This window comes from Nanorana parkeri, unplaced genomic scaffold, assembly GCF_000935625.1.
Source record: "Nanorana parkeri isolate BGI_ZX_2015 unplaced genomic scaffold, ASM93562v1 scaffold26, whole genome shotgun sequence".
Classification (NCBI taxonomy): domain Eukaryota; kingdom Metazoa; phylum Chordata; class Amphibia; order Anura; family Dicroglossidae; genus Nanorana; species Nanorana parkeri.
This window is the reverse complement of record NW_017306294.1, coordinates 104,144-123,983: the sequence shown is the minus strand read 5'-3', so window position 1 is coordinate 123,983 and position 19,840 is coordinate 104,144.

Genomic DNA, 19,840 nt, shown 5'->3' with positions numbered 1-19,840 from the left:
AAAAAAACCTGATTTAACAGCGGTTTAAACTTACCTTTTTTTCCCTGCGCACTGCCGCCCGAGAATCCGTAACTGTTCGGGCGACCGCAAAGCATCTTGGGGCGGGCGCATGCGCAGTTCCGATTCTTGGCCGGGAGACGAGCAGAGACGCAAGGTAAGTCTATGGACACGTGCACCCGCATGCAGACACCACTGGATCGGAAGTGCCTGCAAGCAGAGAGGAGTCAGCACTGGATCGGAGAGCCGCCGCACTGCTGGATGGACAGATGAAAACATCAGGAAAGAAGAGGAAGATCGGATTAAGAGACATCATTTAAGGTAAGTGCTAACATTAACATATGGGGATGGAAAAAAATATCCTTTAATGTCACTTTAAGGCTGTTGAAGTGTGACAGAGTGCATTTTTGGCATATAAATTCCTAATGGTCCGTATACCTGGGGATGTGGTAGGGGTGTGTTCATTGCCTGAATACATTGTGTTGGAAGGTGCCCCTCTTTATAATCTCAGAAAGTTGAAGAAATAATATGTGACAGGGGTAGGCAACCTCTGCACACCAGCTATGGTCAAACTACAAATACCATTGTGCTTCTGCCTACAGGAGTCATGTATGTAACTGTAAGGCTGGGCACACACCTTACAACCATCGCAAGACTTTTGTCTTGCGATGGTTGCAAGGTAATTAAAAAAACGTACGATCTGCCTATCTTGGACATGCAGATCGTACTTGCGATGATCGCAAGCCCGTCCCGCTGAGGGGCGGGCTTCCGATGACCGCAATGCTGAACGGGCAGTATGCGCTTGCGCACAGCGGCCCGTGCGGCTTTTATCTTGCGAACATGCCACAAACCAGCCGAACATCGTACGATGTACGGCTGGTTTACGAACATGTTCCTAAGGTAAAAGTCGTGCGACTTTACAATAGCAGAGGTCGCATGGCTCCCACACACTTTACGATAATCTACGATCGCGGGATTTCCCGCGACTATCGTAAGGTGTGTGGGCACCTTTATGCCTTGCCTCATAGGATTTGTAGTTTCACCACAGCTCAAGTGCGGTGGTTCCCTTTTAGTGTTATATGGATGCTCTCAGACATTCCATATCTACTAAATAGACAATATCTTATTTTCCCGAAAACAAGACCATACCATTTTCAAACTGTAATGCCAAAACATAAGTATCTGTTTTGTGTGCTTGTGTGTAAATATACAGTACTGGTTGGTGTTACTGAGGTAATATTGCCCCAGCTCTTCACAGTTGTAGAACTATATGACCTGGCAACATCTTGTGTGTGAAAGGAGTTTTGGTGGATCTAGTGGTAGTTTGAAAGTGTCCTGAATTTAGGAATATAATCGGAGATACTGGTGAAACTAATGTGTGTAGGTCCAGTCTTGTGGGTGTGCTTTCCTTCCACAAATTTCTGACTGCCCTTGTTTCAGTAATTTGAGATGCTGTCCTGTAGTGAGCATGCAAATGAGGAAAGTCAGAGTCAGCAATTTAGAAAGTACTTTATCTATTGGAACAGCATGACAGCAGGAGAGCTAGTGTAATCAGAAGGAAGGGTCAGCAATGGATGCCTTCATACTTCCTCACCACAATTTTTCAAAAACGTTTTATATTTATATTGGTAAATGATACTTGTTTCTTTCTTTTGGAAATGGGTCCTTCAGTGAGCAATCCTTAATTCATAGAATCTGCTGTAGGAATTCTGAACTTTAAGAAATGTCTGTGACACTTGCTGCCATGCCCAGGAAGGAATGTAACAGAGATTAAAATAGGGTAGCTTTCTTCAGAGAGGCAATACGTTCTTTAATTTCGGGTTAAAGCATTCAGATAATTTACTTATTTATTTTATTTATTTCAGGTATTTATATAGTGCCAGCAATTTACGCAGCATTTTACATAGTTGCACATTCACATCAGTCCCTACCCTCAAGGAGCTTACAATCTAAGATCCCTATCTCACATGCATATAACTCCATCACATCAGGAATTATGTAATAGCTACTAGTAAAAGCTACTCTTAGGGGCCCAGAACCATGGATTATGGTGTCAAGATGGCGAGCGGGAGCAAATCAGGGAACAGTAAAATAAATGGTAAAATGTACTTTAAGTTTGCCTGGCCTTTGTTTTTTTGCAGAATCCAATCTGCTGCAGAGTTAGTCCAATCTGAATCACTGCCCCTCAAACTAATTATTGGGATTCCTTTATGGTTTCAATGGAGAGGAGAGCCCCAGCTGTCGATTGCAGCCATCATTTCAGGTCCCTTGAGAGGCTATTTACAGAATTAACATAACCAATTAGGGGTGTGCTGAAGGGGTTTTGAAGTGTTTTATGATGCTAAGCAGACATACCCTAATGCCAATTTGTCTAACTATATCTATATTCTCAGATGACAACATTTTGCAACATGATGATATTATTGAACAGAATGAAATTACGATTCATTAGATATAAATCGTATGCATATTTGGCTTAGATGTGATGTGGTCTGTTTGCTGCTGGACAATGTAGCATTGGCATGTTTATTGTCTAGCAGATCTTATGATACATCGTGTAGTCACTTTTTCATGCATATAACTCCATCACATCAGGAATTATGTAATAGCTACTAGTAAAAGCTACTCTTAGGGGCCCAGAACCATGGATTATGGTGTCAAGATGGCGAGCGGGAGCAAATCAGGGAACAGTAAAATAAATGGTAAAATGTACTTTAAGTTTGCCTGGCCTTTGTTTTTTTGCAGAATCCAATCTGCTGCAGAGTTAGTCCAATCTGAATCACTGCCCCTCAAACTAATTATTGGGATTCCTTTATGGTTTCAATGGAGAGGAGAGCCCCAGCTGTCGATTGCAGCTATCATTTCAGGTCCCTTGAGAGGCTATTTACAGAATTAACCTAACCAATTAAAAGCTACTCTTAGGGGCCCAGGACCATGGATTATGGTGTCAAGATGGCGAGCAGGAGCAAATCAGGGAACACCTATTCCCTGATCTGCTCTGTGATCACTGAAGCCGTAGGCTTTGTGCAGGAAGTCCTCTTGCTCAGAGCTGTCACAATGCCATGTCTGCCTTGTACTCATTGCATACATTTTGTACCCATCGGCGCAGGGTACTTGTATGAATAAGGTGCCATGCAACTTCACATGCACATTAGCTTGGCTAGATGTAGGTATCTCATATAATCAGTATCTAATCCATGTGCTCTTTTTATTGTTTTGTTTTTATCTATCTTTTCTACTGCCTGACCATTTCAAATACTGTGCTGGCATGTGTGTGTTAAAAGTGTTAAGTCTCTGACTGACAGATGACATCCCTTACTATAAAATCTGACTGTTACAATGTCTACATGCTTCTGGCATCCAATGAATGTTTGCTATTTGCTTTGTTGTCGTATTCTTTCTTAGCTGTACAAAACAATTATTACTAGCATCACACATATACATACATATACATAAAGATGGATTTATGACCTGTTTCTTATATTTTTTGGATTTCACTTTGCATCTGCTTGCATCTTCATAGACTGTGTTAGCAGCCCACCACTACATGGAATAAGGAACGTTTGAAAAAAGAGCAACTAATCTATTCCATTCCATGTCCTTTAAGTGCTGCATGTTAATGGGGTACATATCAGAGAACCACTGTACATGTTAAGTGATGGACACATACTAATGCAAAAAAGGTTACTTATTTTATAATGAATAAAGTATATGTAGAGACGAAAGCTTTTTTTTTTAAGCTTTGGATGGAGTGGGAACAGTTAGATCCTTTGTCAAGCTTTTATTGTTGTCTATTTGTACTGCTGACCATTGTCACAGAAGAAAATGTTACAGTGGTCACCCACAAAGGGACACAGGGACACATGTTCCATGGACAACAGTCTAAGAGGGGGATTTATCTTGCTTTATTGCACTTCCTGTTGCCTCTCTGAGATAGGAAGTAAAGAGAACTTTTCCTAATCATACACGGACAAAAAAAAAAAAACTTCTCTACTCTATCAAAAACAAAATAGTTTTGGCTTTACATACTGTACATTCTAATGCATTCACACCTTATAACATTATAAAACATAGTAATGCAAGTATAATTTTCTTTGCAAGATGTGTCGATTCACATTAGAGAACTTTACCCCTTTCACATCAATGTGGGTCAATGAAGGATAGATAGTTAGACAGTGTATTGTTTTGCAGGCTGGCAGGTGAGTGCGCTGGGAAATTATGCTTTTGTACTGTGTAAAGCCCTTTCATGCACCTTGCTTTAAAGCTGGTTATGAGTTCATGAGGTAGTTTACCATCTTTTTTGCTTGTTGGATTTGGCGTGGGGACACACTGGGAGCTTCAGCTGCCATTGTGATGTGCTGGGCTTCTGGTGTGTCCCTGCGTCTTTAAGGAAGTTGGGCTACCTCTTGGCAAACCTGCACCAAATTCATCCTTTGCTATATATGCTCCAGTGTGGCTTTCACATATTTTGCAAAAGGTGTTTAATTAAAACCTCTTTTTTTAACCCTTGTAGTTAGACACAGGAATTCTTAATCACACCTAAACTTACAGGTGTGAATGGGGCCTAATACACACTTCTTTAAAACTGTGGATTTTTTTTTTGCAGACCTTCAGTTTTACTACTGCTAAGAACTTTCAGTTTTTAGCTGAGGAGACATTCTGAGATTTGTAGAGCCTGAGGAAGACTACATTAGCCATACAGAGTTTTACATCAGTGTTGGGTGGGGTTACCAGAAGCTCAGAGGACAATACATCTACACCGCTAAGACAGCTAAATAAATTTTCCTCACTGCACAGCCTGCAAAGAGAATCTGCAAGTAGCGACAATGATTCTGAAGTCTCCCATTGTATGTCTGATGGTCAGCTGTTCTTGAATGGAAAAGGTCACAGGGGGTAAAGGGTCAACACCCATGTACATTTATATCTAGCTGCCCATAGACTAATACTGGGTTTCCGATCAGATCCTCCTGAAAAGCTGACAGGTGGACCTGATCAGAATGCCTATGTGAAAGGGCTCTTTTAAGATTACTTTAAAATCTTAAAGCCTGTATAAGATGTTAGTGATTGAGTTTACTTATATTTTACATGTACCTGTTGCTTTGCCCTGAATGCTTAAAGGAGAACTATGGGGGTAAGTGTTTTTCCCCATAGTTCTCCTAAGGGTCCTGGGAGGACATAAACTAGCATCCACCCGTGACCCAAAGCTCAGTATATCGCGAGCTACAGCTCGCGGTATACTGAGACCGCCGCAGTCAGGACGGATCCCGGCATTACTGTCGAGATCCACCCTGCTGCGTGAGTGACAGATGGCTCTGCCTATCTAGAGGCAGAACCAGCTGTACCCGCCCCCACCCCGTCCGTTCCGCCATTCAGCGCTGGAGGATCGAAGCGGGGAGGAATACCTGCAGGGAGCCGTAAGTGACAGCCACGGCTCTCTGCAGGGACCAGATTGAGAAGTGAGCAAGCGACGGTATGTGTTCGCTCACTTCCCAATCTATTGAGCCGACGTGTGACAGTTTCAGGCTCGAACTATGAGGATGAGTGATTTTCACTCGCCTCATAATTCTCCTTTAAAGTACAGGTTCACTTTTAGTTGGCTGTAGATATAAAATCACTGTTGCCCGATTCAGCTCATTTCAGGCAAACCAAAAGGCAATTCTCATGACTAAACCGCCTTCATTTCTCACCAGTAACCCCCGGTTAACAAATCTCATTCTTAATCAGGTGGAGATATAGGAAAACTTTAAATGATCACTATAGTTTTAGCTCAAGATTAGGTGTTACTGGAATAGTCTAGCAGTGCATTCACTACTTGGGAAAACACGCTCATGCAACCCAAACCTTTTTTTTGTGCTATCATATGACAAAATAGGTTTAGGTAATTGGTTGATGGCTAACTGTCTTCGGATGTCTAGGGCTATTTAGTTATTTTACTATGGAAAAGATCCAGTGGTTTGTGTACTGTGAACAAACAGAAATACATGCTTCCAGGTTTTAGAAGTCATTTCTTGCAAACAAAAAGAATATGCTTTTATTTGTTGACCATGATGCTGACATTTTCTTCTTAACATCCCAGAATGATCTCTATTACAATGGGCAATGATCTGCCATGGTTCAGTCAGATGGTCTAGATGTCACAGTCCTGATTTAGAGGGTGAGGCAGCCCCCTGTGCTCAATGACTCATCCAGCCCAGGACAGTCTGTATTCCAGGCACAGCTGACAACCCTCCAGGGGGGGAGATAAAGGGACAGCTGTCTAACTCAGTCTAGTCATTTCTTCTGTGTTTTAATGAAGACAGAGTTAGCCCACCATATTTAATGATCTTTCAGAAAAGCATGCATTAAATCAATATATACTGTAAGTCTATATTCTATTATTATTGGTGAAAATGAATGCATTATGTAATGTTATTTTTTAGCATTCTGGTTCCAAAAACTCAAGGTGAACATGCAACATAGGCTGTACGTCATTGAGAGGTATATATCAGGTCATTTAGGGGCATATATCAGGATAAAGTCCTGCTTCAGATAAAACCTTTTTTTTGTTCCTGTGTCTACATTCAGGCAATTTTTTACTTTCTATCTTTTGTGATGGTTGGCAGACAGAACAGGAAGTGAGGAAAATTCTTCACATTTCCTATGTATTTGAATGGTGTCAGACAGAAGAAGAGGAAGTGGGAAGGAATAACCCAATGGCGGCACAGGTAGCATTTAAAACTCTAGCAGAGGGAAAAAGTCTAGAACCTCCGTCAAGATTTCATTGCTATGTTCCCATGAGATAGAGATTTTACTCAAGTGGTAAACTTATAATCCCATTGATTACTATGGTGTAAATCTAATAAAGACTTAGCTCCACTTTTCTAGCAGTATTCCTAGCTGGCAAATTCCTGGCAAAATTCAGAAAAGCTATGTTGCCAGTTTCGGTAGCTTTACAAACACTTACACCATATTCAGGTAATTATTGGCTGCGACAGTTTAAAAAAGAATCAACAACAGTTTATGGACTGGAAAACTGGTGGTAATTAAGACCATCTCTTATCTGGCATACAAAGAGATGCCAATGCTGAGAGTGGGCCATGTATATGTATGTGTTGGAAGCTGTCATGAATCTGGTTGACAAAACACTCAGCAACCAATTATGAGCCAGCAATGACGTGGCTAAGAGGGCGGGGCCTGATGGGGATGCCAAAAGACTAATCCCATCAGGCTTGTCCCTACTATCAGCGTCACTAGGTTGTCAAGGAAGCTGTTGGCTGTGCTGTACTTGGAAACCTGGCTATGTGCCACAGGTATATTCCATAAACCTCTAATAAATAAATAATACTTCCATAAACCTCCAGGCAAAAGCCAGCATCAAGGACACATTCAATGGACTTACTGCATAAATCATACTTAATGCTGGCTGATGTTTGGAAAAAGGTTTATCTTTCAGGCACTTTTAATCACTGGGAATGCATTTATATTTTAGTATGCACAAGACAAAATGTATTTTGTGCAAAATGACTAATTTTGATAATTGCCTATTTCAGTTCTTACAAATGTTTACAATATTATTATTATCATCATTATTATGCAAACTATGGAGCCTATTTAAAACAGAGAGCAGATATTGCTTCCCACACTTCGATGGACAATGGGGCTTTAACCTTTCCTGCTCTATCCAAAACTAGAAAAAGAGATTTTAGATTAAAGTCTACATTAAATAGACCTTACATTTTTTATACTGGTTAGTATAAACTACATCAAACTGAAAATGTTATTATGAAGCAGAAAGTATAAGCAACATCCTGTTCTAACCAAACTTACAGCCAAAGGCAAGAGAATGATTCTAGAGAGGTCTGGTGGGCTTCCCAGTGCCCAGATTTTACATTACCGACACACATAATGCTTGAGACTTGACAGAGCTGGAAATGTCATTCTCTCACATAACTGTTTACCTAACACTGTCAGGGCACTTAATAAAAATCCCTTGAAGCTAAGCAAAAGTTAAACAGTGCATTACCTAAATATTTCAATTGACCTCAGTAGTATATTATAGAGTCCATTACAGCCAACACGTTCTGCTGTTGAATGGTATTCACAGAACTATATATGTCTTCTTTTCACCAGCCAGTGTTTCACCATTAAAAATCAGCAATGTCCACATTGGATATATTGTGAATACATGTATGCATATTGCTATGCCGTTAATGCCGCCTTATATTTTCTACTCTTTGTACTTGTTTTGTTATCTTATTAATAAATTGTCAATTATAAAAAAAAAAAAATCAGCAATGGCTCAGCCTATATTCAAAAGCCTCAAAAGCATGAGATTAAGTCGTTATAATTCCCTATTAATGTAATTCATAGGGTTTATTTATAAATGTTATTACCACTACATCCAATATTTTTAGTACATCTGTTCATGCATTTATATAGCAACAACAGTGTTTAAAAGAGAGCATATCGACAATTGGCATCAGTCCTTTCCATAGAAGAGTATGCGATATGTACACTTACACCAGTCTAAATGTTGGTTAATTTTTAAGTAAGGGGTTTTGTTATGGCGTTTGGGTTATTGGAGGAACCTGGCCAACTTGGAGGAAACCCAATTAAAGCAAGGACACTCCATGCAGACAGAGACCCCCTGCTCATGGACTGGACTGCCATCCCTAACCTGCAAGGCAAAGGTTCCAGCCACTTAGTCACCATACTGGCACCAATCTGTTTTACACCTGCCTCATTTTTTATGGTTTGTTTAGATTTGGATGGCCCCTGATCTATTTCCCATGTTGCCTATGTGCAGGATTTCCTCTCTAGTCATCCTGTTACCTCCTGAGAAGTGGGGAACAGCTCATATATCCAGAGCACATGGCTACAGTGCCACAGAGCTCTATTGTTGTGCTAAAGGATTATGCCACACTTGTAATATTGTATTGTTCCTGCATAAATCAAATCTGTCTAGGTTAAGCCTTATACTAAGAATAACAAAAATAGTTCAAGATAAGATTAGTTTTGTTTCTCATGCCATTCTCTAAGGGAATTCTTATGGCAATATTTTCACCATGGCCCTGATTGTCTACAAGTTTTTGTTTCATGTAAACAGTGCTGCTATAAGGCATCTGTATACCATCTGTAGGTAAGTGACCATTTCTGGTGGCAGACACTTGGCAGCTGTAAGCTGTGTGGTAGCAAAAAAGCTATAAAAAATGAGAGAGGTAAGATTTGCAAAAAAAAAATCCTAGTCAAATAGTTGTATCTTATTTCCTGTTACAACAGGTTTCTATGTTCATAATAGCAGGTCTTCTCATTTACAATTATACTAACATGAATGGATTAAATGATCTGTATGTAGCCCTGTACTATGGATCATTTAACCCATTCATGTTAGCAGAGGATCATTGTAAATGTATTGTTGCAGGCACTCTATATGTACATGTACTATATACTACATATAGAATGCACTGAACAATAGATTTACAATTATCCTCTGCTAATATGAATGGGTTAAATGATCCGTAGTACATGATATGTAGCCCTGTACCCCCTTTTCCACTTACAGAGCTAGGTTATTTTTCTTTTAAATAAATATTCATGTCATTTTATTGGTATCTATCTACCATTAGCTGCCTCATTTCCCACCCTCGGCTTATATTTGAGTCAATACTTTTTCCCAGTTTTTTGTGGTAAAATTAGGTACCTCGGCTTATATTCGGGACGGCTTATACTCGAGTATATACGGTACATTTCCGAGACTGGATCATGTGTCCAAAGCACCACATCCTAATCCTAATATTATTTCTCCCAAGTCCATAAGGACTTTTCATGAGCCACATTAAAGGATTCACATAGAAACATCATTATTTAAAAAAAGGCTATACATTCTTCTTTATTTTCCATATACGATGTATCATAAAAGCATATGTTTAAAAAGAATATGTCCATGATTGCACCAGTCTCTTCCAACCACATACTTTATATACTGCCTGAGTGCCCAAACTGCAACGCAAAATCAATTTATCTCAAAGTGCCAACACTTCAAATAAGTTTGGTATTGTGTTTTAGTTTGGGCACTGGGATTTAAAACATTTTCAGCATCACTGCCTTAGGCAAAATAGTGAAACACACATATTCAAACATTTAAACATTTTTTTTCCTTATTTATAATTTTTTACACTTTTTATCACTTTTTAAAAAAATGTTATCTCATATTTTAATTAATTTTTTATCATTTGTATTGATTTTATAATTTTTTTTACTTTTTATCACTTTTTATTTTTAAATTTGAATTAAATTAAATGAATTAATTTGTATTTATTTTATTATTTTTTACTTTTTTTTCACTTAACTTTATTGATATCACACAGGAGCTAACAAGCCAATGTGTTATAGCATTTGGAGGTGAGAGGTTCTCTTTATTGAACCTGTCGCCTCCAATACAGGAGTTGTAGCACAGTACCGTGCTGGAACTCCTGTGACAGCTGAGATGGGAATGCTGCGAGTGCAGCTCTCCTGTCTCAGTGTTTACATGGAGCGGAGTGGGGAACAGAGGTTCTCCACTCTCCATCCTCACACACTTTGCCTAGGTCCCGGGTCCCCCATCAGCGTGGAGGACCCCAAAAACCACAGAGCGGAGGGAAGGCAGCCAGAGGTGGGGGCAGACCATGTAAGGATTTTTACTTTTGGTGAAGACCCCTGGAGTGCCGCTATTTCGGGATTTAGCTGTTATAGGCGATTGTGCGCTTGTTTGTCTGCACCTGAAATGGAATCACAGTGCAAGCCTGTTTGGGAATCTGAGCCGTGTTTGTTGTATATTGTTTGGCCATATCTTACTACTTGTATCAGTCAGAACTTACCGCCAGAGGAGGGGATGGGAGAAACTTCAATATCAATACCTGTATCTCTCCGCAATTATATCTATGCCTCAGAAAAACCAACTTCCAATTTCCCCTCTTGTGCTTGACAGGATTCTGATGTTTAAATCACACTTCCTTCCTTATATGCAGATGAGCTGTTGTTTATTGTTACTTGTTGTTAGTATCTCACAAGGGGCAAAGACAATGACAAGCTATGATTCTGTGGGAAGGGTTTTTGATTCCTTTAGTCTCTTCTCACGCCTTAATGGTTAAACTTGTTTGTTGGGTCCCAAGCTCTACTCCATAGAAGCAAAAGATTTCCTTACACTTCGCTGGTGATGGTCAAAAGACTTGAAACAGCTGTATACAGTTTGGAATAAATGGCTCTATAATATTAGGTTATATCTGGATTCTGCACTATACAATAGGAGTTCTGCATGTGCAAATGGATAATTGGAACATAAAGGAATGATTTGTAGCTGCCTGTAGTCTTAAAAAAAAAGGAATAATAACTCTTATTTTTGGTATATGTGATGGAATGAGACATGTGAATACCTTCTGATCTATGAAGACTCTACTGTTCTACTCACTGGTTCATTTGAAGTGCGTTTTGATTCCTTTAGTCCCTCCTTACCATAATCATTATGATTATGCTTGCTTACCAGATGAATAACAAATACAATGGAGCACTTAGGAAAGAGTCCATGCTAAGGATTTATGATTAGGAACGCTTTGGGGGTAGGGAAGAAGGTATAAGCAAACCCGATTACAGTGGTGTTACAAAATTAGCAAAACTTAATGCAGCAGTTTTTATAATTAGGGAAAACCTGCATCTAGTGCATGATCACAGCTTGGTCCTTCAGCCCTGGGCCTCATCCACCTTAATGAACAAGCTCGGCTTCATAATTTTACCACTGGAGGGAGTAAGCAGCTTTTGTTAAAGATTGAAAACACCCTTTTAAGTTGGGCCTGCCAACAAAATTTCCTTCTGCCTCTAATTATTTGTATATTGTGATCTATGGAGTATATGCTTTCAGTGCTTGATTAAAGTACTATTTTTCCAACCTCCGAGGCAGTTTCTGTCTAGGTTTGGTTTCATGCTATAAGTAAAATGTGGTAAAATATAAATGTATTATAAACAAGCAAAATGCCATGTTCTTGTTTGGTTAATATTACTGTGTAAAGCTGGACATACACTATATGAATTAATCAAGAATTGGCTAAATGTCACACAGAGGGTGCCACTGTCGGCACCCTTTCGGCTGGCATCCCTCGATCAGCTGATGGAAGAAACCAGTCGGAAGAAAAGAACCAGCAGCCAATGAGCTGCCGACTCTATTCAGGTATTCTGATAGCGGACAACAGCGGGAGATTCCTTGATCAACTTTCATAAGCATTGATGGAGGAATCCGTTGTATTTGTTCTGTTCAGCCCATGGGCTGAACACAGAAAATGTTACAGTGTATGGGCAGCTTAAGTAGTAGATGATAATTTATATAAAATCTATCCACACCACATTTTCCTTCTTAATACATTCAAGGTGTTCCTCTTAACTATGCATTCATGTCTGTGTGGCTCTTATTTGAAATCTGTTTAGTGTGTCTTTATACCTTTGTCTAAAACTTTAATCAATGTCTACCTTCCAAAAGTTTGTGACAGATTATTTGAGCAAGTGTTAACAATGGGGACATGATTTTGTGAGTGTAGCTACAAATGGGTATGTGGTTTTATCAGTGTGGGTGTGGCTGTAAGGTGTTGTGGTCAGTAGGGTGTCTTCAGATTCCATTTTAAAAATCTGGGCATCTTACTGTAAGCTCCAAGTGGCTGTATCCAGAACATATGCAGTGCCCTCTTTTTGTGACAGAACTGGGCCAATCAGCAAGCAGTAGCATACCTTACAATTATCTGTGATGAGAAAGAGGGACACCTTCCAGCACAATGTATTCAGGCAATGTGCACACCCCTGACATGCCCCAGTAATGTCGACCATTAAGAATGTATTTGCTAAAATGATTGATTAAACCCAGAGTTGTTTTTTTCCCCACCATTACTTTTCCTTTATTCTGGCTTTTCAAAACAACAAACAAGATAATTAAGAACTAAGATGTAGGTTTTAGTACACAGTAACACTTTTGGTAATTAAATAGAACATTTTCATAGATATTTGTACTGTATATCAGACCAAATATAGGAACAACCGAGGAGTAAAGAGGGACAGAGGGATTTGGTTCCAAATGAGAGACAGTCCATCCAATGGAGGGCCAGTTGGGAGGTATGCACGAGTTCTGTCACATGAGAGGAAGAGGAATGGTTCACATACTCCTTCATGCCCCTGAATGAAGTGACAGGGGAGTGAAGAAAAAATAAGTATATGCTGCTGAGAAAGGGGGCATTAAAGAGAACCCACTGCTTTGTCCTGCATGAGCAAATCAGAGGTTTGTTTGTTTTTGCATAAGTTAATGCCATAGGCAATGATAATGTTTGAATCAACAAGCCAGATTTACTTTTCATCCATTTAGAGTTGATAGAACAATGAAAGTTGATTATCCAATGTAATATAAATTCTACATTATTTTACATCAAAAGTAATCCAAGGTCATATGACACAAAGTCAAAACCAAGTGGGCCTGGGGTAGCTAAAATCTGGCCTGAGCAAAGATATGTTCCAGAGTTATAGATAGTATCCAAGCATTACCACTTACTGGACTAATAACACCCCTTAAACCTTCTACCTAGTTGGATTGCAAAATGTCTGCTATTGTGGAAAAATATGGGCAATAGATTGCTGGATTACTAGATCGCACGAGGATAGTGAATCTGCACATTCTCTCTGAGCCTACAACCCTCCAGTTTCCGAGCATGAACTATTTTCCTGGCACTTCCCTTCCTCTGAAATACGAGCCGCATGACCTAATGACACTGATATGTTTAATGAGTTAAAAGGTCTGTCCCTCTGGGGACTAAAGTGACGTCATGAAGCACTAGCTTAATGTGCGAAAGGGTCAATCCCATGTGGCAGTGAAGTGATGTAATAACAGTGGCATGTTTCGAGTACTGTAAATCATTCTTTATGACTTGCTTGCAAATGAACAGTGCTCATAATAATAAAACAAAGATCCAGCACCAAATGCAACACTGTCTTTCTTCGCCTTGACTGTACAGGCATTGTGAATTGGAATAAAATGAGACATATAACATTGAGAGAAAAATGCTAAAGAGAGCAAACAATAAATCATGTGATTGGTGTTTACATTCCTGCGCCATTGTGTAGCTGAGCTATGATGGCTTCTCTCATTTAAAACATTTTCAATATCTCAGAATGACAAGACATCTCTAGTCTGGATAAAGCATTAGACAAATACAATAATCGCTGTCAGCACAAACTTTCGTGATAAATTACCTTCTGGTTTAGCCAGCAGTGGAACTAACACTTTTATAGAAACCATTTCTTATTTGTGAGATCCAGTAATGCTACTTTTTTGTTGTACTACCCTCATAGTGCCAAGTTAAATTAAGATTTGCTTTTATTATCAACATGAGGTTTCTGAATGGGTTCACCTTTAGCCATTCCTTGAACACTCATCTCTTTAGGGAAGCCTATCCCACCTCAACATAACTGTGCTTTTACTTCTTCCACTAACTCATCCCACACAATTATTACCTGTTGTATCACTTGCCTCTCCTACTAGATTGTAAGCTCTAACAGGCAGGGCCCTCATAACCCTCCTATATTGAATTTGTATTGTTACTATAGTGTCTCCCTCAATTTTGTAAAGTTACATAGTTACATAGTATTTGAGGTTGAATAAAGACATTAGTCCATCAAGTCCAACCTATTAGGATCTCATTCTAGGAGTACCCGTACCCCTGTATATTACGGTCCCTTAAGAAATCGTCCAAAAGTTTCTTGAACAATTCCACATTATTTGCTGAAATCACTGCCTGTGGCAGTGAGTTCCAGACCCTAACTGATCTTACTGTGAAGAACCCCCTTCGCCCCTTGTGCTGGAATTTTTTTTCCACCAATTTTAGGTGATGGCCTCTAGTTTTTGTAACGGAGTTAATTTTAAACAGTTTATCGCTAATGTTGCTACCACCATTAAACATTTTGTAAAGTGCTGTGCAAACTGTTGGCGATCTATAAATCCTGTATAATAGAAAAACAAAAAGTGACAGACTGTGCTGCAAACCAAGACACTCTCTGCTTCAGCATGGTGGCATAGTGCTTAGCAATACTGTTTGAAGCACCAAAGGTCATTGATTTGATTCAGTCAGTGAATTTTCTAATGCTGTAGAAATAGGAGGCACTCAATTCTAAAGATGAGCGAAGTTCAGGGTTTTTTGGTTTTCCCAAAATTTTTGCAAAAATTTGCAGATTTTAGTGAAGTTGCACCATTTTGGCAAAAAGTATTGGAGTCAATGGGAAAGGTGAAATGAAGGTGGTTTTTGGTTTTGAAGAATGCAATGGGCTTTAAATGACTCATGAGAGTTATAGAAGCTCATTTTAATTACCCTAGACCTGTTCTCAAAAAATGGTCCCTAATTAATTATTTTATATTTTTTCCACGGTGAAAAATAAGTAAATTAAAAGATTTTAGGTGACAGCACGCAAATAACATATAAATACACACAAAAAAGGAAGAAAACGCAAATACAAAGAACAATAAATTAAAACTAAACTACCCTAAATTAAGTAGATTTTCTTTCCAAGCATACTTACTTAAGCAACTCTGGGAGATGATTTTGCTTAAGGCAAATAGGCTGTTCACTTTGCAAGGGAATATTCCCTAAGTTTAGTGAATGTTGGCAACAATTCACTTTGCAAAGAATACTCAATCATGTGCACACATATTTGCTTGCACGTGATTGGATGACGGAAGTCAGCAATGCTTTGCATCATTTACTAAGATGAGAGAAAATTCTCTTGCAAAGTAAAAATTACCTTGCACAGTGAACGGCCTATTTGCCTTCAGTAAATCAATGAGTTTCATCAATGAAATGTGACATTTTTACTTTAAAATCTATTTAGCCAACATCACAATGCTTATCTCTTTCCATGTATCTCTTGTGCTTTTACTTCACATTTACGATGATGTTATTTGTTAATACTGATATTTATTATTGATATAGCACTGACAAGTTATACAGTGCATTACATAGTGCACATTTGTCCCTGCCCCGAAGGAGCTTACAATATAAGGTCCCTATCTCACATGCATACATATGAGGGCCAATTTAGACAGGAGCCAATTAACCTACCGGCATGTCTTTGGAGTGTGGGAGGGAACCCACACAAGCACAGGGAGAACATGCAAACTCCTTGCAGATAGTGACCTTGAAGCGCTAACCACTACACCACTGTGCTCCCCAATTGTTGTAGGCTTTATCTAAAATGCATTGTTTAATGTATCCCTGTACATGTGGCACTATGCAAGATGTATTTGAATTACAATTCCAGTTTCCAGGGGTCTCTTATGACTGTGTAAAGGAATGAAGAAAGATATATAGACGATACATAGAATACAAGAACATACATAAAAAATACACCAGCAGCACTATACAGCACTCTCACCTTACTTGCTCATTGGGTACTGCTGTGACCACAATGGATAACTCTGTTCAGTAAGTACAAGAGAAAATGTGTGCCAATCTTTCTCTTTCCTCATGCTTCAAAGACAATTTTGCATTTCATAACCAACTCTATCCTGAGTATCACTGTTGTTTTTCTATACAAGTGCATTTCATGCTGTGTGTATAGTGACTTTTCTTTAAAGTGACACTGTCATGAGAAAAGTATGGGAGCGGCCATAGCTGGCCTCCTTCTTTAAATTCTAGATGCCTGACTGTGTTTTAATTCTGTAATTTTCAGATACAGACCTAGAAAATTAATGCCAGACTTACCCATCGCTATGGTTGTTCCAGGTCAGTAACTCAAACAGCACTGAAGTCAAAGTTTCAGAAATAGCCATTTCAAAAGGTGAAGTCAGGAATTACAACTCCCAATAACCCCATGACAGTTTCCCTTTCAAAAAAGGGTCAGTATAGTATTTTCTTTAATTATGTTCTTGTTCAGACGTATCTTTTTCACTGCTATAGAATTATAATTATCAGGTAAGTTGATACTTTAAAAGCTTTATTATTATTTGTAATTATATGATAACAAGATTTAGTGTTTTATAAAGATGAATATTTTGAATGAATACCATTTCTATTTAGTGGTAACACACAAGAGGATTACTTTAAGGAGGATCCAGTCTTTATTCATAACACATCAGTTTGGAAACTGATTATTTTTCTTAGTATACTTGCTATGAATAGCTATTAACTCAGAAGCCCTTCCAAATTCTTCTTATGAATATATGTCATGAGTCAGTGAGGATATTAGAATTGTTTATGAATACACCTGGTTAGAATGCTGACCTAGCATAATATCAAATAATTACCCCATGATAGATCTGAGACAGCTATTACTTGAAGACATAATCCTAACATTACTGATATTTCACAATCATAATCATCTGGATGTGTTTCTAAACCCAAGAGCAAACATTTTATATAATGCAGCTTACTTGTCCTTAAATGGGGGGGTTCCATTAGTTTTCTTTTTTCGCCCACTTTTCCCTATTTATTTTTATCTGGTGATCTTCCCAGTAACACACTGCTTGTCCGTTCTGGCAGGACCGACAGATATATATATATATAGATTTACTTATTTATACAGTATCATTCAATTATATATTTAATATGCCAAAAAGGAGCTTATAAGAAAAGATGATCTTTAGGGTTTATGGGGCAACCTTTTTTATCCCATAGTTCTCCTAAGGGTCATGGGAGGACATACTGTATACTAACGTCCTCCCGTGCCCCAAAGATCAGTATACAGCGAGCTATATACTGAGAGCGCCGCAGCCGGGATGGATCCCAACAATTCTGTCGAGATCCACGCAGCCGGCTGATTGACAGGGGCTCTGCCTATCTAGAGGCTGAGCCAGCTGAGCCTGCCCCCTCCCCGTCCGTTCCTCCAGTCAGCGCTGGAGGATCAGAGAGGGGAGGGGGGGAAATCCCTGTGAGGAGCGGTGACTGCCAGTCTCTACAGGGAGATGATCGGGAAGTGAGCGAGCGACGGTATGTGTTCGCTCGCTTCCCGATCAATAGAGCCGATGTGTGACAGTTTCATTGTCACACGTCGGATCTAACTATGAGGATGAGTGAAAATCACTCACCTCATAGTTCTCCTTTAAGGTTGAGCGAATATTCCCAGTTCACAAGGAGGTTATTCATTTTGTCATTAGCAGTGGCGTAACCAGAGTTATGGGCGCCCGGTGCAGCACATTCCCGCCCCACCATATTATATAAACATCAACTAGAACTGTACCCCCCCACCCCCATAATAGAACAAGCCACATCTTAACTGTGGAAATGTTTTTTCCATAGTATATATTCTTTAAATATGTATAAGAGACCTATTAGAAGGAAGAATCATGCTTTAGTCACGACTCATAGCACTATTTTTGGTATACATTTAGTGAATAGACATTAACTTAGGGGTCTATTCACGAAGCTGCCGAAAGATCTAGCCGTAGCTTCGGCCGATCCTTCGGCTAGCTTCGGCCCCAGGACCCCTTCGGTTCAGTAGAACCAAAGGGGTGCTGTACGGGCTATTCATCCATCAGGTCCATCAGCAGAGGGCGGGTACAATGCTAGTTTACTATTGGCTATTGCAAATTGAAATAGCCAATAGTAATGCCCCAATGCTTTTCAATGGGAATTTTTTTTTTTCTTCTCTATTCTGAGATCGCTCATGTCAGAATAAGGAAAAAAAGACACAGCGTTGAATAGCCGAACAGTGTTCGGCTCACTTCACTTCAGATCGGTCATTCACTCGGCTGCCCTCGGCAGCTTTGTGAATAGACCCCTTAGTAGCCTTTCCATATTTTTCTTATGAATTTGCAAAAACTTAAAATCAGAAGGCATGCTACAACTGTATACTGTATATGAACACATCGGATTAGGACGCTGACCTAACATAAAACCAAGCAATTAACTGAGCAATAATAGAGCTGGAACAACTCCTATCCATTTCTTTAAACAAGCCCTACTTATAATAATGGTAAAATCATCTTTCCTACATGTCATATACAAATGCTGTTCCCTTGACTTTTTTACAGTCATTGGAATAATACGTCTGTCTGCCAAATCTTGTAATTAAATTTAGAAACATTTACACATATTCATTTGATCACCTCTAAGGTATATTTTACCAAACTAAACAAATCCAGTTTTTAAGTTTGACCTCCAATTTCTGTTATTAATTTAGCAGCCTGCCTAGGAACCCTCCAAAATATATCCTGTGGTCCTTTTTATGGTGCTGGAAAAATGCACAAAACTATTCAAGATGTGGCCATACAACAGATTAATACAAGGTCAATATACTATACCTCCATTACATATTTTCACTTTTCTAAAATAAAAATTGGTAAGGGGGATGTAGGTAATTAGGGAAGGACAAACATGCTGCCTTTGTTCATCTTCATTACATAGAGGTATGAAGATTAGTAGTTTGTGGCAGGAAGATAATATTTTTTTGTTTTGAGTTTATCTCACAGGAAGTGACAAGGAGACTATATTTCTTGCAAGATGATCAAGTATTTTCTGTTCTTGTTAAATTGTTCTTGGCCTAAAAATTGGAATTCAGTGCAGCCACCACGTCCAATGATTGGTAAGCTGCAATATTTTACATTTTTGTTCTTGGGTTTGGTTATACTGTAATTTGCTAATATTATGGGATTAGGGACCTTCCGTCTACCCCTATTCTTGTAATTGAACATGTGATCACTGGATAATCCCCAGCCCGTCCCAAAATATTTGTACTCGATACAAAATATGCAAATTTAAAGCCCTGCTAAACCATGCTTTATAGGGTTTTTTTTTGCCTTCCTCTGGATCAACAGTGGGTAATTGTGGGCATAGCGTTCTGTTTAGGCTTTCCCCCCCCCCCCCCCCAGCGG